Here is a 23,864-nt window from a genome sequence, read left to right as displayed (position 1 = left end):
ATTCTGAAGCTAATTAAAATTTCTATTACAAGGAATGATATTCGAGGGGCACCTGGCTGGCTCAGTCAGTAGAAATGCGACTCTTCATCTTGGGGCTGTGAGTTTAAGCCCCGCAGTGGGTGTAGAGATTACATAAAAACAAAAACTTATTAAAAAAAAAAGGGGGGCGCCTGGGTGGTTCAGTCGGTTAAGTGTCTGCCTTTGGCTCAGGTCAGGATCTCGGGGTTCTGGGATCAAGCCCTGTGTTGGGCTTCCTGCTCAGCGGGGAGTCTGCTTCTCCCTCTCCCTCTGCCCCTCCCACCCACTCGTGCTCTCTCTTTTTCTCTCTCTCAAATAAATAAGTAAAATCTTAAAAAACAAAAAACAAGAGGGGCACCTGGGTGGCTCAGTCATTAAGCGTCTGCCTTCGGCTTAGGTCATGATCCCAGGGTGCTGGGATCGAGTCCCTCATTGGGCTCCCTGCTCGGTGGGAAGCCTGCTTCTCCCTCTCCCACTCCCCCTGCTTGTGTTCCCTCTCTCGCTGTGTCTCTCTCCGTCAAATAAATAAAATATATATAAAAAAAAAGTAGAATCTCCAAATCACCCATGTTGAACAGGGACACAAAGGTGTTATACACTGTGTTGCCTCCAGATCCACCCCTCTACACTACTTGGAAATGTGGAATTGTCTTCAAATGAAGAGTGAAGAATCTGCTTCAGACTTCGCTAAATGTGGAATTGTCTTCAAATGAAGAGTGAAGAATCTGCTTCAGACTTCGCTTAGGGCAGGAGAAGCTGCCAGATGGGACACAGGAACTTTCACTGGCTGTGGCAGTGGTGGCATCTCTTGCGTGGGTTCTCTCTTTCTCATCTCTGAAAACTTCCTCATACCAAAATGGGAAGGAAGTGGGTTCAGTGCCACTGACCTTTGCAAAAATCCATAGGACTTCCATCTTGCTGGTTTCGGCGTGGGCCCTGGGACCCCACAGGAACTCGTAGTGGGCAGGGTCACTGCCGGGCACCTGCCGGTACTCCACGTACCCTTCCTGCACCCAGACTTTGGTGAGGAGCTCCCTGGGCTCCCCGTAGATGATGTGCTCCTGGCTGGCATACACCCCCATGGCCCCCAGCACTTCCCACACCTCCTCTTCGGGGGCATGGTCGTCCTTCAGGAGGATCACCCCCGGGAGCACCCCCAGGAGGCTGGTCTTGGGCACTCCCTGCTCACCGCTCAGCATCCCATCACATAGCAGGGGCTGGCAGGGTCCACTTCCTTTACTTCAGTGCCAAAGGCAACCTCCATGCACTCACAGGCTTTCCTGAGGATCACAGGGAAGTGGCCCTTGTTCTTTGATGATGCTCTGCAGCATTTCTGCCTTTGTGATGGGCTCCTTTGTTACCTACTTGACACGCAGGAACCGTACCAATTTGGGCACCTTTTTGTTAAGTGCATCACTGAGCAAGGACTTAGGCTCTGATGGAGCCCCTTCTCTTCTTGGCTTCTAGAACTCTCATCAGATTGACTTGAAGGAGTGGCTGTGATGGCAGTGGGGGAGGAGCAGGCTCTCTGAGAACTCTGGGGGACACTTGGTTTTCCAGCAGCAGGCACCATGTCTGGGGTGCCCGGGATCAAAGCAGAGAGAGGAGGAGGTTGTGGCTTCTTCCTCCTGAGGCATGGGACCCTGCACACCTACCAGGCGCTGGGGCTGTCTTGGGGCCTGAAGGTCTTCCTCAAGCTTGCAGCACCCCCTCTTTTGACCCAGAGGCATGATGACTTATATTGGGGGTAGCTTGCAGGAGGGTGGGCATTGGGGATCCCCGGACATTGGGGACAGAGGAAAAGCATCGGTGGCCTCAGGTGAGAAACTCATCCGTGACAGCTCAGATAAAGGCAGCTTCCAGGTCTCCTTTTTGGTGGTGCTCGTGGGCCTCACAGGGCTACTGTTCTCTTGGGTGGCCTGTTTCCGAAGAACAGAAAGAGGAATTGAAATAGCTCCTCAGGGTGAAGCTGGCACAGCCTGAGGCATCTAGGGCTGAGAGTAGGCCATGGATGGTCAGGCACTGTGGGGTCCCATCTTCTGGGGCCCTTGGTAGGCATTCAGGGTGTGCACCTCACCTTGACTCCTGGCACTGCGTCAGCCTTCTCTGATATGCTGACCTGACGACATGGGCCTGAGACCAAAGCTTTCACCTCCCTGTTCCTAGAGCTCCTATAAGGGGAATTGAAGGGGCAGCTCAGGATGTGGACTGCAGACCCAGTCCTGGGTCCCCAGTGCTGACAGGAGAGCCGCGTCCAGACTCTGCGTGGTCCCCAGTGTTCTGGGGCAGATGGTTCTCTTAGTGCTCAGAGTCCTAACCTTTCCTCTGCTGGGGTCGGGGCCCCACCACTCCGCTGAACTCCTCTGACTTTCCCCAGAGGAAGAAGTGAGGGGCACAACATCTGGTATACTTGCCCGGGGTCTCCCAGGGCTACTAGCAGGGGCCTCCTTTGTCTATGGTAGGAGGGCCCATTATGTTATGAATATTTTCTCCTGACAGGCCCTGCTCCATCCTCTACCTCAGCTGACCTGACTTTGCCTCCTCAGATTGAAGGCCTCCCTCTCTGAGAAGAACCACCACCAGCAACCCCATGGTAGAAGGGTTAGCCTACCATAACTGGCCGCCTCTAATTAGTGTCTCCCAGGTATGACAGCAGGGGCTGGGCTCATCTGTTCTGGGACGGGGGTACCTTCAGTTCTCCCTCAGGATATTCAGTTTTATATCTGTATCCCACCCCCCCCCCATGTCTTTTTCTCAGACCTCCCTGAGACCACTGAGACAAAAAGTGAAAAGGTGCCACATCCAGCTACTTTTGCCGGAGGTCTCCCAGGCTTAGCAGCACGGGTGAGCAGGTTTCTGTGGGATGCCCCCTCTCTGGGGTGGGGAGGCATTCTCAGTCCTCTTCAGTGTAGTCACAACTACTCCTGACAGGGCTTAGGCCACCCATATTCTGTTGACCTGAGAATTCTTCCCTCAGGCCATGGCTCCAGTCTTCCCAGGGCCTCCTCTGTCTGTGGTGGGAGCTTCCCTGCCTTTCCTCAGAGCCCTCACTTTGACACCTAGAGAATGACTGAGATACCTCCACGTCAGAACTACAGGGATCCCCACAAAAATCTGCTCTGACCCCTGTTGTCAGTCCTGGAGATCCTGGGTAGCAGGGAAGGATAGGCAGGAATCCTATTTCCTCCTGACAGGGCCTGGGACCCTTTCATTCTGCTGTCCTGAGGATGGTCTCATCTCCCTGAGACCCCGACAGGTGAGTGTTGGGCAGGCTTTGCCTGTCAACCATGCCTGGAGCTTCACAGGGCAGACAGCAGAGGGAGGTGCCCGTGAAAAACCCCTCTGGCTGCGGTGGGAGGTTGCTTTGGGATCCTCGCCTTGACACCCAGCAGAGTCTGGGATCCCTTCCTTTGCTGACCTGAGTCCAGCCACCCCAGCTGAAGCCTCATCTCCTTCAGACTCCAGAGGTAGAAGTCAGGAAACACTAAATCCAAGGACCCCGCCTTGGGCCTCCCCGGGTTGAAAGCAGGCCCATTAGGGCTGGGGTCCGTTCGGCTCTGTGGTGGGAGGCCAGCTGAGCCTGCCCACAGGATCATCGCTTTGAGCCTGGAACTGCCTGAGCCCTCTCCCCCTGCACACCCTCAAGTCAAGGCTGCACGCCCCGGTTCCCAGAGCTTCCAATGAGGGGGGCACTTTGCTTTTCCTGACAGCCCTGCCCAGCGTCGACCAGGGCTGACATAGAGGTGGGGTGGGATTCTGTGGGGCCCACACTGTTGTTTCAGGATGGGTGGACCCCCGGTCCTCACTCATGAGGCTCTTTGCTTAGATGCTCTCTGGGAGAGTCTGCCCTCCCTGCCAGCTACGAGACGGGGCAGCGCCGGCACCCAGGACAGGGGGTGGAGATTCGGGAAAGAAGCCCGCCTTCCTATGGTGTCTCCTCACCCAAAAGACATAGACGTTGGAAATGTTCTGTTCTACAAGTTTATTTCCTACACCACGGTGGCTGAGCAGCAGGATTTGGGGAGTTCCTGCTCTTCTGAGGTTGTCCGATATTGCATTGTCCAGTAGAGTAATGTCCAGCTTTCTTAAGCCTCCCTGCTATTAAGAAGTGTATTCTGTAGCTCTATCCAGCGCGTGTGTGTAGTTCGCCCTGATGCTTGCTAGTCCCTCTTCAGACCATTCTTTTGATCCGATGACAATATTTTTGTAAAGGCCAGGCTTCAATCGCTAAAGTGGTTTCAGGTGGTTATTCGCACGGAGTCCGAAGCCATACTGCATCAATCAACCCAATTTGCCCTGATACCCGATACCACCCCAGGGCTACTGACGTCCGTGGTCTGAGGTGATGCCCCAGAGTCCTTCAGTGAAACAGGGCAGAAGTTTAAACATGTTCCTCCCACCTGTCCCATCATCTGCCATCTGTTGCAGACCGTGATCCCTCCTGAACTTCACCGCTGCCTCCCTCCAGCCCCCAAACACAGGTAGCAGTTAACACAGGGATTTCTCATGGTTTGCTTCGATTCTGTTGTTGATGGACTGAAAAATGTTCCCCCAAAGATGCCATCTCCCAGCCTCTAGAACCTGTAAATGCTGACTTCTTTGGGAAAAGGGTCTTTGCAGTTGTGATTAACTTAAGAATCTTTTGATGGGAGAGGAGTAGCCGGGATTATCCAGGTGGGCCCTAAGTGCAATCACTTGTATCCTACAAGAGGGAAGCCAGAGAAGGCAAGGTGAAGATGGAGCAGGGGGAGATTTGAAGATGTTGACCTTGAAGATTGCAGTTATGTTGCCACAAGCCAAGGGAGGCCAGCAGCTGCCCGGAGCTGCAAGAGGCAAGGACTGGATTCTACCCTAGGGTCTCCAGAGGGAATGTGGCTCTGCCAGCATCTTGATTTCAGGTCAGTGAAAATGATTTGGGACTTCTGGCTTCTAGAACTGGAAGAGTTCATTTCTTTTTTTTTTTTTTAATTAGTAAATTATTTATTTTCAGTCTTGCTTTACTCTTCTACCAAATGAACTGGTTGAACCAAATGGTTCCAAAGTTATCTTCCCTATATAGTATGATTTATTGTCTTTTATTGGTAGACCTGTAATACAACAACCAACCCAAATCACTCCCAGCTGGTAATTATTCTTTTTTTCATTATTATGGCTAGATAAAGAGAGTACAGAGTTGGATGAGTGAATGGAAGGACAGATAAATGATAGACAGATAGATGGAATCTAATGCTATATACAAATAATAATAAATATAAAGCCAAATGCCCATATAGAAAAGAGGAGGGTTTTTTTTTTCTCTTCAGCCTTCTTTAAAATATGTAAAATTTGAAGAAAAGGAAAGGAAGCATATTCAGGAAACAAGGTTAATGACTGAAGGAGACTATAATTCAAACATTGTTTGGGAGAGTTAAGGCACTAAAGTCAGGTATCAAAAGTGGTTTACCTAAGAGAGTTCATTTCTGTTGTTTAAGCCACCCAGTTCATGGCAGTTTGATACAGCAGATCGAGGAAGTTAATACATCATTGTTTGTTTTCATTCTCCCTTCTGTAGTTCACCAGGGTTGATTTTTGGGAGTGGAAGACAGCAACACAAACTTCATTATCATTTGGGCAACTATAGTTAAGCCACTACATCTGTGAATAATTTAAGGAGAATTAGCATCTTTACGATACTTTGTTTCACATTAATGAATATACTTCTCTATTTGGGATTATTTTTGTCTGTATGTATCAGTAAAATTTTATATTTGTCTCCATAAAGATCTCATACATTTTTGTGATTTGTAGTGCCTGTTAGGTAACTTTTGGATTTTGTTGCTATTTTGAATGGAATATTATGTATTACATGTTTTAAATAGCTACTGCTTTTGTGTGGTAAGGCTCTGGATTTTGCTATATTGACCTCCTATATACCGCCTCTCTGAAGTCCCGTATCTATTTGAATATATTCCACACTCCTCTTCCTTTTGATTTTCTAGGCAAATGGTCATCTTGTTAACAAATATTATCTCTTTTCAGTATTCACATCTTATATTTATTTTGACCTCCACATCTCTGGCTTTGTGTTCCAGTGCAGTTCTAAACACTGGCGGTGAGAGTGTAGATCTGTCTTGTTCCTGACTTCAATGAGAATGCTTCTAACATTTCACCTCTAACTATGCTTGCAATAGAATTTAGGGAAAGGAAGCTCCCTTCTATTCTTAGTCTGCCGGAGTTTATACCATGAACACATGTTGCATTGCTTTCAAAGGCTTTTTCTATGCTTACTAGCAATAACACTTGCTCCCCTCTAATTTGTTCGTGTAGGTAATTAACAGTTGAAAGTGTTTGCCAGTGTGAAGTCAGATGGTCATTCCTTGGACACAGCCCGTTTGCTCACTTAGTTCACTGCGCTCTTGACTATGCTATTTTATTTGAGAAATTTATTGCCATATGAATGGGCTTGGCTCAAGTGTTCTGTTAGTGGGATTGGGGGCAAGGTCCTCGCTTGGTTTTTGAATCAAGGGAAGCTGACTGGGGAAAAATGAGTTGAATAGTATCTCCCCGCATTTGTGGTATGCTTTGGAAAAGTTTACAAAAGCTGGCAATTAATTTTCCCTGACCATTTGGTAGAAGTGGTCTCCAAAATAGTCTTATCTCACAGGACGCCTGGGTGGCTCAGTTGGTTAAGAGTCTGCCTTCAGCTCAGGTCATGATCCCAGGGTCCTGGGATTGAGTCCCACCATCATGCTTCTTGCTTGGCAAGGAGGGGGCTTCTCCCTCTGCCTGCCGCTCCCCCTGCTTGTGCTCGCTCTCGCTCTCTCTCTCTGACAAATAAATAAATAAATCTTTAAAAAAAATAGTCTTGGGCGCCTGGGTGGCTCAGTTGGTTAAGCGACTGCCTTCGGCTCAGGTCATGATCCTGGAGTCCCGGGATCGAGTCCCGCATCGGGCTCCCTGCTCAGCAGGGAGTCTGCTTCTCCCTCTGACCCTCTTCCCTCTCGTGCTTTCTATCTCTCATTCTCTCTCTCTCTCAAATAAATAAATAAAATCTTAAAAAAAAAATAGTCTTATCTGAGACATGTGAGAGTGGCTTAAATTTTGAATCTGGTTTCCATTTGTATTTTTGAATTCACGTTTTATGTTTCTTTATGGATGAATTTGGTTATATATTTTCTAAAAACTGGTCCATTTCCCTTAGGCTTTCAAATTTAGTGGCATGATATTTATAATAAAAAGTATTACAGAAACTCCCAAACTCATATACCAATACAGAGAACAGTATAATGAACCCAATATGCCTGACATTCAACCTCAGCAATCATTAATGTGTGACCAATACATTTCCAATTATACCTCCGCTATTCACCCATCCTGCAACCGGAATGTGACGCAAATCTAAGGCATTGCCCCTAAGTATTTCAGCGTGCATTTCTGATATATAAGGACTGTTTCTAAAACATAAACTTAATACAATTACTATTCCCCAAAAAAGTCCTTAGAATCTAATATCTACTTTTTTATACTTATCTGACAGCCTGATTACTTTAAAAATGGTTTTTTGGAATTGATATATAAATATGGTCTATACAACCTGATTGTTTATGTCCCTTATGTCTCTTATTCTGTAAAATTTTTCTATATCACTGCTTTTCCCTTGCATTTAAAAAAAGAGTCTTGTATTTTGTCCTGTTTCCCATAGTCTGGATTTTGCTCACAGTGGTAAACCAACATGTCCTTCAGCCCTCTGTATTTTTTAGATTGGTAGAGGTAGAAGCTCCATAGGTAAGGCTGTGTACTTCCATTAGGAAGCCTATAATGCCTGGTGGTTTCCCTTTGTGTTGATGTTAGCTGTCATCGATGATTATCACCTCTATCTATTAATCCATTAGGGGGGGTCACAGAATAATCATTCCCTCATTCCTTCCTTATTAGCTGAAATACCTCTGTATGTGGAAATATTTCCCTGTCTATGGTTTGGTTATCCTGAGAGAACTTGCGTTCCCTTATAGAAACTCTCTTCATCTAAATTTTGTACAAATTTATTTAACTTGTTTGTTCCTGCTTTTCTCTTTAGTAATTGATCTTTATTGCAAAGATGTCTACCTTATAGGTATTTCCAAAAATGGCTTGTGTTAGTTGGCCCTGCTGTTTTTGATTTCATTATTTTCTGCATTTATCTTCATTATTTCCCAGCATCTACTTCTTTAGGTCGAATGTGCTATTCATTCCCTACCTTCTTGAAGTGCCTGGCTGTTTTAAGCATTTATTTTCTAATACATCTTTTTAAGACTATCCATTTCTCACTGAGTACCACTTGAGCTGCATCATACAGGTAGTATATTACATATCTTCATGTGTAGTGCTTGAATATTTTACAAGCTGAATACGTCACTCTATTACTTACACTATGTGTGTATGCATATACACACGCTAACTGAAATGTGTGAAAATGTATTTTTGAGTAGGCTTTAAAGAGGACAAAAGAGAGGGAATATTTAGAGGAAGTTTCATAATCCAGAGGTATTTGTTTTTGTTTTTGTATTAATTATAACAGACACTTAAACATATTTGACTCTCAGTGGCAGAGTTGAGTTTCTCCCATGAATGTCAATAAGCTTACCACTAGAAAATAAATATGATTGGCAGCATGTAAAGAATTGCAGCCTGCAGATGTCAGCCCCTATGTAGAGCAGAGGCCGAGTGTGGGATGGCGTGGAGGGAAAATACGTCCAGAATAGGCACGCCACACTGGAGTACAGCAGATTAATAGAATAAAGGACAAACTTCACATGATCATCAAAATAAACACATCCACAGTAAAGTAGGAATAGAATGGAACTTTTTTAAAATCTTTTTTGTTTTATTTTATTAAATAATGGTAAGTGTACTCTTTAATCCCCATCATCTATTCCCCCATCCCTCCACCCACCTCCCCTCCGGTAACCATCAGTTTGTTCTCTCGAGTTAAGAGTCTGGTTCTTGGCTTGTCTCTCTCTCTCTCTTTTTTCCTTTGCTCATTTGTTTTGTTTCTTAAATTCCACATATGGGTGAAATCATATGGTATTTGTCTTTCTTTGACTGACTGACTTTGCTCAGCATTATACTCTGTAGCTCCATTCATATCATTGCAAATGGCAAGATTTCATTCTTTTATATGGCTGAATAATAGTCCTATATATATATATATATACGCACACTCCACTTCTTTATCCACTCATTTATCGATGGACACCTGGGCTGCTTCCATAATTTGGCTATTGTAAATAATGCTGCTATAAACATAGGGGTGTATGTATCCCTTTGAATTAGTATTTTTGTATTTTTGGGCTAAATACCCAGTATGATATCACAATTCCTGGATCATAGGGTATTTCTATTTTTAATTTAATGAGGACCCTCCATACTGTTTTCCACAGTGACTGCACCAGTTTGCTTTCTTACCAACAGTGCATGAGTGTTCCTTTTTCTCCACAGCCTCATCAACACTTACTGTTTCTTGTGTTTTTGATTTTAGCCATTCTGACAGGTGTGAGGTGATATCCCACTGTAGTTTTGATTTGCATTTCCTGATGTTGAGCATCTTCTCATGGGTCTGTTGGCCATCTGGATGTCTTCTTTGGAGAAATGTCTCTTCATGTCTTCTGCCTATTTTTTAATTAGATTATTTGTTTTTTGGGTATTGAGTTGTATAAGTTCTTTATATATTTTGGATACTAACCCTTTATTGGATATGTCATTTGCAAATATCTTCTTCCATTCAATAGGTTGCCTTTCAGATTTGTTGATTGCTTCCTTTGTTGTGCTTCCTTATTTTGATGTAGTCCCAATAGTTTATTTTTGCTTTTATTTCCCTTGCCTCAGGAAACATATCTAGAAAAGTGTTGCTACAGCTGATGTCAGAGAGAATATTGCCAGACTTAAAGCTTTTCCCCCAAGGTGAGAAAGAAGAAAAGATGTCTGCCTTTATCCCTTAATAGTCAACATTGTACTGAAGGTTCTAGCTAGGACAATTAGGCAATAATATGAAAAACAAGCCATCCAGGTTGGAAAGGAAGAAATAAAACTATTATTATTCACAGATGACATGAGATTGTATAAAATAAGTCCTATGGAATAGACACACACACACATACACACACACACACACACACACAAACTTAGAGCAAATAAAAACTCAGTGAGGTTGCAAGATACAAGATCAAATACATATATCATTTGTATTTCTTTTTTTAAAAATATTTATTTATTTTAGAGAGAGAGAGTGCATCTGTGCATGGGGAGGGGAGGGGCAGAGGAAGAGAAAGAAGGAGAGAAGCAGACTCCCTGCTGTGCACAGAACCCAAGACAGGGCTTGATCTCATGACCCTGAGATCATGACCTGAGCCAAAATCAAGAGTCAGACGCTTAACCGACTGAGCAACCCAGGCACCCCTAATGTATTTCTATAAACTAACAAGGAATAATAATAAGAAAAGTAAGTGATTTCCACTTGCAATAGCATCAAAAAAGCAAAATCTTTAGGAGTATTTTAAAAAATAAGTACAAGACTTATACACATAAATTTATAAAATATTATTGAAAGAAATTAAAGAAGACCTAAATAAAGACATCATGTCTTCATGGATTGGAAGACTACATATTGTTAAGATGGTAATACCCTTCTAAGTGGTCTACAGATTCCATCTGATTATCTAAATCCTAACAGGCATTTTTGCAGAAATTAGCAAACTGGTCCTAAAATGCTTGTGGAAATTTAAGGGCCTAGAAGAGCTAAAAAATCTTGAAAAAGAAGAACAAAGTAGAAGGCCTCACACTTTCCAATTTCAGCTACAAAGCCCACGGTAATCAAGCCAGTGCAGTACTGGCATAAGATAGACATATAAATCAATGGAAAAGAATCTAAAGTATAGACATAAGCATCTACATCTATGGTCAGTTGATTTCTCTTTCTCAAGAAGCTTAACCAGACAATTTGATGAGGAAACGATCATCTTTTCAGTTATTTTACTGCCATTTGTTGACAAGTCACATGCAAAAAGAATGAGGTTGGACTCCTACCTTACATCATATATAAAAATTAAGTCAAAATGAGCCACAGACATAAGTATAAAGCTAAAACTATTAAACCTTAAAAGAAAACTAGATATAAACATTCAGGACTGTGGATATGGCCATGGCTTTTTAGAAACAAGACTCAAATTATAAGCAACCAAGAAAAAATTTGACTTCATCAAAATTGGGAAATTTTGTGCATCATAGCACATGATCAAGAAAATGAAAAGACAACCCATATAATCGGGGGAAATACTGGCAAATCATACATATCTGATAAGGGTTTAGCATCCAGAATATATAAAGAATTTTTACAACTCAGCAATAAAAATAACTCAAATAAAAACGGGCAAAAGGGAACATGGCTGGCTCAAGTCGGTGGAGCATGCAACTCTTGATCTTGGGATTGTGAGTTTTACACTTTTGTCAAAATGTTGCAGTCGGGGGGCGCCTGGGTGGCTCAGTTGTTAAAGCGTCTGCCTTCGGCTCAGGTCATGATCTCAGGGACCTGGGATTGAGTCCCGCATCAGGTTCCCTGCTCCGTGGGGGGGGGGGGGGCTGCTTCTCCCTCTCTCACTCCCCCTGCTTGTGTTCCCTCTCTAGCTGTGTCTCTCTCTGTCAAATAAATAAATAAATCTTAAAAAAAAAAAGTCGCAGTCATTTTTTTGTGGCTTGGTTTCCAGGTCCTTTGTTTTATTACATTCATCTATGTGTCTATTTCTTTGCTAATATTACAGTGTTCTGCTTACGATAGCTTAAATCCTATCCCTTAAAACAAGGTAATGCGGTTCTCCCCACTTTCTTCTTTTTCTGAAATTATTTTATCTACTCTAGGTCCCTTTACCTTTCGTATAAAATTTAGAATCAGTTTTTCTAAATCCATAAAAATCCTGTTGGGCTTTTTTTTTTTTTTTTTTAAGTAAGTTTTGCACACAACATGGGGCTCAAACTTATACTCGGAGATGGAGTTGCATGCTCTACTGACTGAGCACACCAGGCACCCCTCTTGGGATTTTGGTTGGAATCGTGTTCAATCTATAGATCAATTTAGGGAGAGTAGACATATTTACTATTTTGAGTCTTTCAATCCATTAAAACAGTGTCTCTTTGTTCTATGTAGTTTTTCTTTTATTTTTTATCATTTTTTTTTAGTATTCAGCATACGGATCTAGTACATGTTTTCTTAGATTAACTCAAAAAATGGAAATACTGAGGTATTATCATAAGTGGTATTTTAAAAATTTCCACTTCACAGTTGTACATTGGCAGTATATAGCAATTAGATTGGCTTTTATATGTTGGCCTTGTAACCTGTGACTTTGCTATGCTTGTTAATTCTAGGGGTCATGCTGAGATCTGAACATAGATATTAGTCTTGTGGGTCCAATATAAAGAGGGCATGTATCACTATAGTCCTCTACATGGTATAAAGGCATAGCAAGAAAAGCAAGTGAGAAAGCTCTTCTCTCAAGCAGCAGTGGGCCATCTCTGTAGGCTCAGAGGATTTAAGAAAATCTAGAGCTTCAAGATTCTCAAATGCATTTTTGCAAAAATCACTATCCCATATTCCAGCTTTCAACCATTTTAGGGCTCTGATTTTGGCCCAGGATACTTGCCGAGTATGAGAATCCATTCAACATTTTCTGAAATTCTGCTACCTGAACAATTAAGCCTTGGGTCTGTCTGATCTTTAGCTCAGCCAAACCTGCGGTAGCAAGAGATCCGAGTTTCTTTAAACACTGCTAAGGAGCCCTCTAACTTACACTTTGCTTTGAATTGATGATTAATTGAACTGAATCTGTTATTTTTTGTCTTCAAAGCATCACTGGCACCCAACAATGGCCAGCCAGTTTTACAATTATTATTATTATCATTTCCCTGTCTTTGCTTAAATGCCAGAGATACTGCACAGGTCAGTCCATTCCCTTTTACCTGTGTCTCCTCTCAGTTCACCACAGTGAATGACAACTGTATTGTCAAAACATTCCAGAGAAAACCAATACCCAACCTCCAAGTAGTGATTTGCCAGCCAGCAGTGAGTAGCCAAATTTCATATCCCCATTCCTAGAATCTGCTTCCTAGGCACACTTATGTTACCAATTATCTCTGCATGTATTTCTTAGAAGAGAGCATGGGAAGGATATTCTTGTGCAAACGATTTAATGATTGAGTGCTTTCAGGAGGTACTGGGAAGTAAGTGAAGGAAGCAGGTTAGGGTAAGGAATGAAGTGTAACAAAGTTGTGAGTTTAGCTGAAGACTAGCTTCAACTGTATCCCAATCAGAGCTCTCAGGGGTCAATGGCACCAGAACTATGCTGCCCTGTGGCAAGGGAGTAACCACTATATCCCTGTATCAGTAGTCCATTGTATGGATATCCCACATTTTATTTATCCATTAATGAAATGATGAACATTTGGGTTGCTTTCACTTTTTGGCTATTATGAACAAAGCTTTTCAAATAAAACTGTTATCAACATTTATATACTGGTCTTTGTATGTATCTAAGCCTTCATTCTCCTGAGTAAATACGTAGGACTGGGAGAGCTGTGTCATATCATGTTTGTTTGAGGTTTCAAAAACAACAAAAAAGTAGTTCTCAAAATAGCCAGACCATTTGTTACCTTCTATAGCAAGATTTGAGAGATCCAGTTACTCCACATCCTTGCCATCTCTTGTTTTAATTAAAACAAATTTATTATAAAATTTTATTATAAAATTGATAAAATTTTATTTTTTTAAAGATTTTTGTTCTTTATATCCTTATTTGACAGAGAGAGACACAGCGAGAGAGGGAACCCAAGCAGGGGGAGTGGGAGAGGGAGAAGCAGGCTCCCCTCCCGATGCGGGGCTCCATCCCAGGACCCTGGGATCATGACCTGAGCCGAAGGCAGACGCTTCACCGACTGAGCCACCCAGGCGCCCTATAAAATTGATAAAGTTTTAATTTCTGCCATTTTAATTGGTTAGAACCATGGGCAAACTATCATGCCTTTAGTAAACTCAGATCTCAGTTTAGTTCTTTAACCCATAAGTGCAAATTGCTTTTAGTTTGTGTGATGTACATGTGGTTCAGGATTCATCCAGAAACTTGAATTTAAAACCATTATCATAAAAATAAATAAAAAATAAATTAAAAAAATAAAAAATAATAAAACCATTATCATGGGGGGTGCCTGGGTGGCTCAGTCGTTAAGTGTCTGCTTTCAGCTCAGGTCATGATCCCGGGGTCCTGGGATCGAGCCCCTCATCGGGCTCCCTGCTCAGTGGGGAGCCTGCTTCTCCCTCTCCCGCTCCGCCTGCTTGTGTTCCCTCTCTCGCTGTGTATCTCTCTGTCAAATAAATAAATAAAATCTTTAAAAAAAAACATTATCATGGTTTTACCTTCTCTAGTACTCTCTCCTCCTGGACCTCTACCATCCAGCAGCCTGGTGTTCTCAGGCTCCTTCCCTGCTACTTCCTTACAGAAATGTTTTATTTTGGAGTTTTATGCAGTACACCCACCCTCAGGGCACAGCGTGTGTCTGTGTGCACACCCATATACCTACACACACCCAACAACTTCACTCCATGCCAATCACTTGCTCCAAGTTTTGACTCCCCTCCAAAATCTGCATGTCCCTGTCAAATCTCCAGAGCATTATTTATTTTAAAAATAATTATACCGGTAGTTATTTTAAAAATAATTCATCCAGGGTTTATCAATATTATTTCTGGGAGGATTTGTTTGTTAGAAGATCACTCCTTCATATTGGAAGTGAAAATTACCTGGTGTACTTCTTATTTACTCAGTTGCTTTTCTCTCTCAATGACATAAACTTCAATCATATTAGTTCAAAAGTACTAAGGTCACCAATTGCTGACTGGTTAAAGGATCAGATCCTACATTTGATGTCTTAGCAAAATATATTCCTAGCATATTCAAACTTTATGTTCCTTCTCCTTTCCTGACCTCATGATATTACAATCACATCACATAAACATGTACAAAACATTAACAAATTGTCTCTATATAATATATAAAACTGTATTGCTGGAGTGAAATGAGACCCAAAGCACAAAAGCCGTTTTTCAAAGTCATACTATGAGTCTATGGCAGATGAGTCAAGGTTTCTTAAATGCCCAATGAATTTATCAGCAGCCTTCAATCAAGGGAGACAACTGGTAAAACATTTCTTTTAGTGCCCTCCCACTTTGACTCTGGGATTGTACCTGTAACTTGTTTTAGCCAATCAGATATTTTCAAATAGGACAAAAGCAGAGGCCTGAGAAGTGCTATTGGGTTTGCTTGCTCAGGATTTTCTGCCATGAGTACATGACCAGGCTAGTTACATGGAGCACAGCTGGGTCATCCCAGTCAGCTCTGATGAAAAAATTCTAGATCAGCCAGAGCCTTCTGACTCCCAGTTATGAAAGAGTGTAGCTAAGATTAACTCAGCCCAGCCTAGTTTAGCTGTGCCTTATATTCTTGTGGGTTACGGAAATGATTATCATATGCCACAGGGTTTTATGATGGGTTGTTCTGCAGCATTACTGTGGCTAAAAGTAGTTGGCACACATATATTATTTTACCCTTACAATTCTCTACGTGCCTCTGGCTTGAGGTGTCTCATGAGGCTTCTTGATGGGGAAAGGAGCTATCAGTTTCTAAAGTTACTTATATGACTGTTTGGAGATTCTCAGTTCCTTACTAACAGGGGGCTCCTCACAGGGCTGCCTCATGATGGGCAGATCGATTCCATCAAAATAAGAGATCTAAGAGAGGGAGGGTGACAGTGCTCAAGCTGGAAGGTACAGACTTTTTTGTTTTGTTTTGTTTTTGTGAACTTTTTTCCCAGTTTCAATGAGATACAATTGACATATAACATTGAGACAGTTTAAGGTGTACAATGTGTTGATTTGATACACTGATGTGTGGCAGTATGATTACCACCCTTGCATTACAGCTAACACATCCAAAATATCACGTAATTCCGTTTCTTTTTGTGGTGAGACCATTTAAGGTCTACGCTCTTAGCAACCTTCAAGTATGTAATACAGTATTGTTAACTATAATCACTGTGCTGTACACTAGATCCCCAGAATGTATTCATCTTCTAACTGGAAGCTTGTACTCTGACCAGCATCTCCCTATTTTCCCCACTCTTCAGCCCCAGGTAACAACCATTCTACTCTTTTTCTACAGGGTGGGCTTTTTTATTTTTTAATTCTACATAAATACTTGACATCTGAATGGAGAAAGATTTTTTTTTTAAAAGTCACCAAAAAAACTATAAAATCTAATAAATTGAACTACAATAAAATTAAGAATTGTTTATCAAAAGACATCAAGGGCGGGGCTCCTGGGTGGCTCAGTCGTTAAGCGTCTGCCTTCAGGTCAGGTCATGGTCCCAGGGTCCTGGGATCGAGCCCCGCATCGGGCTCCCTGCTCCGCGGGAAGCCTGCTTCTCCCTCTCCCACTCCCCCTGCTTGTGTTCCCTCTCTTGCTGTGTCTCTCTCTGTCAAAGAAATAAATAAATTCTTTAAAAAAAAAGAGACATCAAGAGTAAGAAGAGGCAAGCAACAGAGAAAAGATGTTTACAATACATATACTTGACAAGGGCCTTGTATCCAGCTATATAAAACATTTGTAGATAGCAGTAAGGAAAGACAGATACAACATCATGGGCAAAATAACTGAACAGGCACTTGAATTAAAATAATATACAAATAGACAATAATTATATGAAAAATTCTAAAACACATTAGTCATAAAAGAAATGCAGGGGCTCCTGGGTGGCTCAATCAGTTAAGCATCCGACTCTTGATTTCGGCTCAGGTCATGATCTCAGGGTTGTGAGATCAAGCCTGGCATTGGGCTTCACCTGGGCATGGAGCCTGCTTAAGATTCTCTTTCTCCCTCTGTACCCCTCCCTCCCACCACTCATGCTTCTGCTCTCTCAAAAAAGAAAGAAAGAAAGAAATGCAAATTAAACCCTTGATATAATACCACTATAGAGACGCCAGACAGGTTAAACAAAATGGCAATGTTGAGCATTGATCAAGATCTATAGCAACACGAAATTTTATCAGTTATATGACTATGATCATTACAATAAATACGTAAAATTATTTTGAAAGTTGTATTCAAGAATGTAGAAGCATTCTTTATAATTACATTATAATTGTGATAGTCAAAAATTAGAAGCAACTCATTCAAGAATACTAGAATAAATACATAAATTGTAAAATAGTCATGTAATGGAATACAATATAACAAAGGAAAAACTCCTGGGGCACCTGGGTGGCTCAGTCAGCTAAGCGTCTGACTCTTGGTTTCCACTCAGGTCATGATCTCGTGGTTGTGGATCAAGCCCTGCGCCGGCTCTGTGCTCGGTTCAGAGTCTGCATCAGATCCTCTTTCCGTCTCCCTCCCTCCCTCCCTCCCTCCCTCCCTCCTTCTCTCTCTCTCTCTTTCTTTCTCCGGCTCTCTCTCTCAAATGAATAAACAAAATCTTAAAAAAAAAAACCGCTCCTACAGCACCATGGATGAATATCACAACTGTGTAATACAGAGCAAACCAAGCTAGACACAAAAGAGTGCCTGTTGTGTAACATTTACATGCATTTCTAAAAAAGAAAAATCCACTCTATGGTCATAGAAAAAAGAATAGTGATTTACTTTTGTGGAGGAAGAGAAAGGTGTTCCTTAATGACAGGGCTAAGGCATGAGGTAGGCATTTTAGTGTTTGTAACATGTTAAATGTTGGTCTGGGTGGTGGTTCTATGGGTGCATTCACCTTTAAAAGTTTTTTTTCAGCAATATGCTCTGACTTGTGCACTTTTCCAAATGTATATTATATTGGAATTCATTTTTTATGTAATAATTTGGTAATGGAAAGATGGACCAGTCACAATGAAAAGTGTTAGGACTATTGGATATTAATATTGAAAAAATAAAATTATATCTATTTCACATATAATTTACAAGTGAATTCTAGTTGTATGAAATGTTTAAATTCAAACATTTTAAAATATAGAATTATAAATTCAATACACTAAAAATACCTGCAGTTAAATAAGGAGGACTTTCTTAGTATTTATTCAATATTTATTTGTTCAGTAAATGCATATTCTGTGCTTACTCTTTGTTGAACAATTTCCCAGGTGTTGTGGATGCAGTGGTGAACAAAACAGACGAAGAATATTCCCTGCTCTAATGGAGCTTACATTCTAGTGGAACTAAAGAGACAGTGAAAAACAAACATACAATACATTTAATGATGAAATATAAAGGAGAGAGAGGATGATAGGAAATGATGTGACTGGGGTGGAAGTTATTTTTTTAAAGATTTATTTATTTGAGAGAGAGAGAGAGAGCATGAGCAGGAGGAGCAGAGGGAGAGAGAATCTCAAGCAGACTCCATGTTGAGCACAGAGCCTGATGTGGGGCTCAATCTCACAACCCTGAGATCATGACCCCAGCTGAAACCTAGAGTTGGATGCTCAACCAACTGCGCCACCCAGGTGCTCCAGGAGGAAGTTATTTTTAAATCTAGTTAGCAAATGACTGACTGAGAAGGTGACATCAAAGCAGTATTTGAAAGAATGAAATCTGTGGAAGAGATTTTCTGGAAGAGCAAAGAATAATTGTGAAGGTCACAAACCTGCAATATGCTTATTGTATTCCAGAAATAGAAAGTAGGCCAGTATGCTGGTAACAAAGTGAACAAGGGAAGGTATTTGGAGATGGGGTCAGAGACGTAAAGAGGGCATGGTAAATCAGAGGGTGTTAGGAGAAGGGAGTTGTGTGGAGACTTAGGGAATATCGTTCAAACATTGGCTTTTACTCTGAATGAAGTAGGACCTGTCAGAGGAATTGTACACACATATGACAGATCATATGACTACAATTCCTCTGATTATCTCGGTGATCCATGCTAGAGATGATGGGGATCTGGACCAGTGCGGTAATGGATAATGTGTGGAGAAGTGTTGGATTCTGGATAATTTTTGAAGCTAAATCCATGAGGATTTTCTGGCTGATTGGAGATGAGGTGTTAGAGAATGAGATGAATGAAAGATGAAGGAGAAACCACATGGATGGATTTACCATTAACTGCAATGGAAGATGCAGTAGATGCATATGTTACAAAGCCACAAATCATAAAGGAAACTGTATAAATGTGACACATTAATATCAAAAATTCTGTCTAAGAAAAGTAGCTATAGGGGCGCCTATACTGGGTGGCTTAGTCGTTACACGTCTGCCTTTGGCTCAGGTCATGATCTCAGGGTCCTGGGATCAAGCTCCTCATTGGACTCCCTGCTCAGCGGGGAGTCTGCTTCTCCCTCTCCCACTCCCCCTGCTTGTGCTCCCTCTCTCGCTCTCTCTCTCAGATAAATAAATAAAATCTTAAAAAAAAAAGTAGCTATAACTAACATTGAAAGACAAGTCACAGGCAGGAGCAAATTTCCATTACTATGAACAACAGAGGTAGTATCTACTACAAATCAAGAATTAAAGTAATAAAAAGCAAGTGAGAGATATGAATAATAAATTTATAGTAAAGGGAGACAAAATGGCCAATATATACATGAAAAGATGCTCAACAATGACCTGCAGGAAAATGTTATAGAAACAAAAATGAAGTATCATTTCAAATATATTAGAATTACATACATTTTAAAATATGATAAGACCAGGGCACCTGGGTGGCTCAGTCGTTAAATGTTTGCCCTCAGCTCAGGTCATGATCCTGGGGTCCTGGGATCAAGCCCAGATCAGGCTCCCTGCTCGGCGGGAAGCCTGCTTCTCCCTCTCCCACTCCCCCTGCTTGTGTTCCCTCTCTCACTGTGTCTCTCTCTCTCGCTGTCAAATAAATAAGTAAATAAATAAATAAATAAATAAATCTTAAAAAAATAAAAAAAATAAAATCTGATAAGACCAAGTGTTGTCATAGATGTAGATCAAAGGGAACTCAGGAAACGCTGACAAGAGTAGAAATGATGACACCACTTCTGGGGGAGATTTTGCAAATGTCTTAGGAAGTGGGCCTGTATATATAAACCCTGTGATCCTGTAGTTTCTCTTAAATGCTCATCAAACAGGAATAGATAAAGGCATTGAACTTATTCAAAATGGGGAAACAGGTACAACTGTTAAAAAGAACTAACAAGAGCTACATGTAACAACAAAGATGGAAACATTTACAAACATTATCTAACATTTAGAATACTCCTACAAAATTAGATGTGTTCCCCGATGTACAGATAAGGAAACTAAAATTTAAAGCTGCTCAGTTTCCCTGATGCTAGGATTTAAATCCTGCCCAGAATTATGTGAATTCCAAGTTCATATTATTTGCACCACTGCATGGGATATTCAGGGTTTGTCCTCAGTCAAGATAGACCAATGGAAATGATGAAAATGTTTGCCTTCTTACTAGGACCTAATTCATTTGTCATTGAAAGGCTATTCAGGGGCGCCTTGGGTGGCTCTGTCGTTAAGCGTCTGCCTTCGGCTCAGGTCATGATCCCAGGGTCCTGGGATTGAGTCCCGCATTGGGCTCCCTGCTCCGCGGGAGGCCTGCTTCTCCCTCTCCCACTCCCCCTGCTTGTGCTCTCTCTCTCGCTGTGTCTCTGTCAAATAAATGAATAAAATCTTTAAAAAAAAGGCTATTCAGTTCTGAAGATCTAACATGACTAAAATGGAAGATAGACTTCCAGTTTATAATATATAATGCAAATGTCAGTATTTATTTTTCCAGACTTGGGTCTATTTTTAATTATATACCTAAAGATGCATAATTTGGTCTTCTACATAGATCAATACTCAGAATGATATTCTTTCTGTAATCTCCTCCCCAAACTTTTCAACATCATGTTTCCATACAGTATTGATGAATGTCTGTTCCAACCTGCAATTACAGCAATAACATCCATGCATTCTCTGATTTTCTGATTAAACTTTTTCCCAAAGTACTAAGTGTAGTCACTTAATACATAATAATTATCTTTCCTATTATATGTGGTTGGTAATTAAACATTAATAAAACTTTAGACTTGGCAATGTAAGATGCATGGATTCAGCTGCATATCAGTACTGATACTGACAGATTTTTGATTGGTTGTCTTACCACCAAACACTCCATAAGTTAAGAGTTGACTTTCCTGCATTCCCTTTGTTAAAATTATTTCTCAGAGCTAGGGTATTACTGAAAGAACAGAACAAATAGAAGATTTTACATGGATGCATACACAACTATGATGTACACACAGAGATACTTCTAAACTTATATACTGGTGTATTTGTGGAAAAGCAACTATTCATAGAAAACCATAAAAAAATCACGTATTTCTGGATAAAGCCATAAGAAAAGTGGTATTTCTCAAATTCAGACTGAATTAATCTTATCTGAATGTCTACACACGAAATAATTTTTCATGTGCAAAACTCCGAATAAATATAATTGTATAGAAACTAAGAGGTAAGGATAAAAACATAAAGAACTTTATGAACTCAGCAATAAAAACAGACACTTCAATTAGGAAAATTAGGAAGTGGTCAAGAGCATTGAAAGGCTTGAACAGAAACCTGGCCAAAAAATTTAAAAGAATGGCAAATAAGCACATGAAAAAAATGTTCAACAACATTAACCGTTAGGGAAATGCAAATTACAACTACAAGGAAATATTGTTCCACATCTATCAGAATAGCTACAATAAAAAAAATAGTGATAACACAAAAAGCGAGCAAGGATGCAGAGAAACTGGATTATTCACACATTGCTGGTGGAAATATAAAATGGTACAGCTATCCTGGAAAACAGTTTGGCACTTAAAAATTATTCAAAATTTCTACATCTGTTTCACAGCAATTACATTTTTTTTTCTTTTTACCCTTTGACTCCCTTTACCTATTTCTCCCATCCTCCTACTCTGGCAACCACTATCCTGTTCTCTGCATCTATGAGGTTGTTTTTTTGTTTGTTTGTTTGTTTTGGTTTGGTTTTTGGTTTTCGGTTTTGTTTTTTGAGATTCCATATGTAAGAGAGATGGTATACAGCTTTTGTCTTTCTCTGACTTATTTCACTTAGCATAATATCCTTGAAGTACATCCATGTTGCCAAAAATGGCAAGATTTCATTCTTTTTTTATGGCTGAATAATATTCCATTGTGCATATATACTACAATTTCTTTATCCATTCATCCTTTGGTGGACACTTAGGATACCTTGGCTATTGTAGGTAATACTACAATGAGCGTGGGGGTACATATATCTTTTAGAATTAGTGTTTTCATTTTCTTTGGATACATACCCCAAAGTGGAGTTGCTGAATCATACGGTATTTCTATTTATAATTGTTTGAGGAACATCCATACTGTTTTCCATTTAGCTGCACCAATTTACATTCCCACCAACAGTGCACTAAGTTTCCCTTTTCTGTATGTCCTTACCAACACTTGCTATCTCTTGTCTTTTTGATGATGGCCATTCTAACCGGTATGAGGTGATATCTCATTGTGGTTTTGATTTGCATTTCCCTCATGATGAGTGATGTTGAACATACTTTCATATGCCAGTTGGCCATCTGAATGTCTTTTTTAAAAGATTTATTTATTTAGTTAGTTGAGGGGGTACCAGGGCAGAGGGAGAGGGAGAGAGAAACTCAAGCAGACTCCATGCTGAGCATGGAGCCCGACCAGGACTCAGTCTCATGACCCTGAGATCACATGAGCCAAAACCAAGAGTCAGATGCTTACTGCACCACCCAGGTGCCCCTGAATGTCTTTTTTGGAGAAATGTCTATTCAGATCATCTGCCTGTATTTTAATTGGGTTATTTGGGAGGTTTTTTGCTATTGAATTATATGAGTTCTATATATTTTGGATATTAGCCCCTGATCAGATATATGACTTGCAAATATTTTTTCCCATTCTGTAAGTTGCCTTCACATTTTGTTGACGGTATCCTTTGCTGTGTAGCAGCTTTTTTTTTGGTATATGTGCAATAGTCCCACTTACTTATTTTTGTTTTTGTTGCTTTTCCTTTTGGTGTCAGATTAAGAGAATCATCACCAAGACCTATGTCAAGGAGCTTATCACCTATGTTTTCTTCTAGTCTTATGGTTTCAGGTCTCATTCAAGTCTTTAATCCATTTGGGTTAATTTTTGTGTATGGTGTAAGATAGTGGTTGAGTTTCATTCTTTTGCATGTTTCCCAACACAATTTATTAAAGAGACTGTCCTTTTCCCATTGTATATTCTTGGCTCTTTTGTCACAAATTAACTGACCATATATGTGTGGGTTTATTTTCAGGCTCCCCATTCTATTCCATTGATTTATGTATCTGTTTTTATGCCAATACTCTACTGTTTTAATAACTGTAGCTTTGTAATATAGTTTGAATTCGGGGCGTGTGATTCCTCCAGCTTTGTTCTTTTTTCCCAAGATTGCTTTGGCTATTTTGTTTTTGGGCTGTGTGTGTGTGTGTGTGTGTGTGTGTGTCTGTGTCTGTGTAGTTCCATACAAATTTTAGGATTATTTGTTCTATTTCTTTGGAAAGTGCCATTGGAATTTTGATAGGGATTGCATTAAATCTGTAGATTGCTTTGGGTAGTATGGATGTTTTGACAATATTGATTGTTCCAATCCATGAGCATGGAATATTTTTCCATGTATTTGTGTCTTTAATTTCTTTCATTAATGTCTTGTAGTTTTCAGTGTACAGGTCTTTTACTTCCTTGTTTAAATTTATTCCTAGGCATCTTATTCTTTTTGATGCTATTGTAAATGGGATTCTTTTCTTTATTTCTTTTTCTGTAAGTTTG

At 40.8% G+C, this 23,864-nt stretch overlaps 1 pseudogene; it reads right to left on the bottom strand.

The window, feature by feature from the left end:
- Nucleotides 1-695: 695 nt before the first annotated feature.
- On the bottom strand, nt 696-1,748 carry LOC113930535 (annotated as a pseudogene).
- Between the last annotated feature and the right edge of the window lie 22,116 nt (nt 1,749-23,864).

The sequence above is a fragment of the Zalophus californianus genome, chromosome X (assembly GCF_009762305.2).
Source record: "Zalophus californianus isolate mZalCal1 chromosome X, mZalCal1.pri.v2, whole genome shotgun sequence".
Lineage (NCBI taxonomy): Eukaryota > Metazoa > Chordata > Mammalia > Carnivora > Otariidae > Zalophus > Zalophus californianus.
The sequence above is the reverse complement of the archived record's forward strand: the minus strand, read 5'-3'. Positions and strand labels throughout refer to the sequence as shown.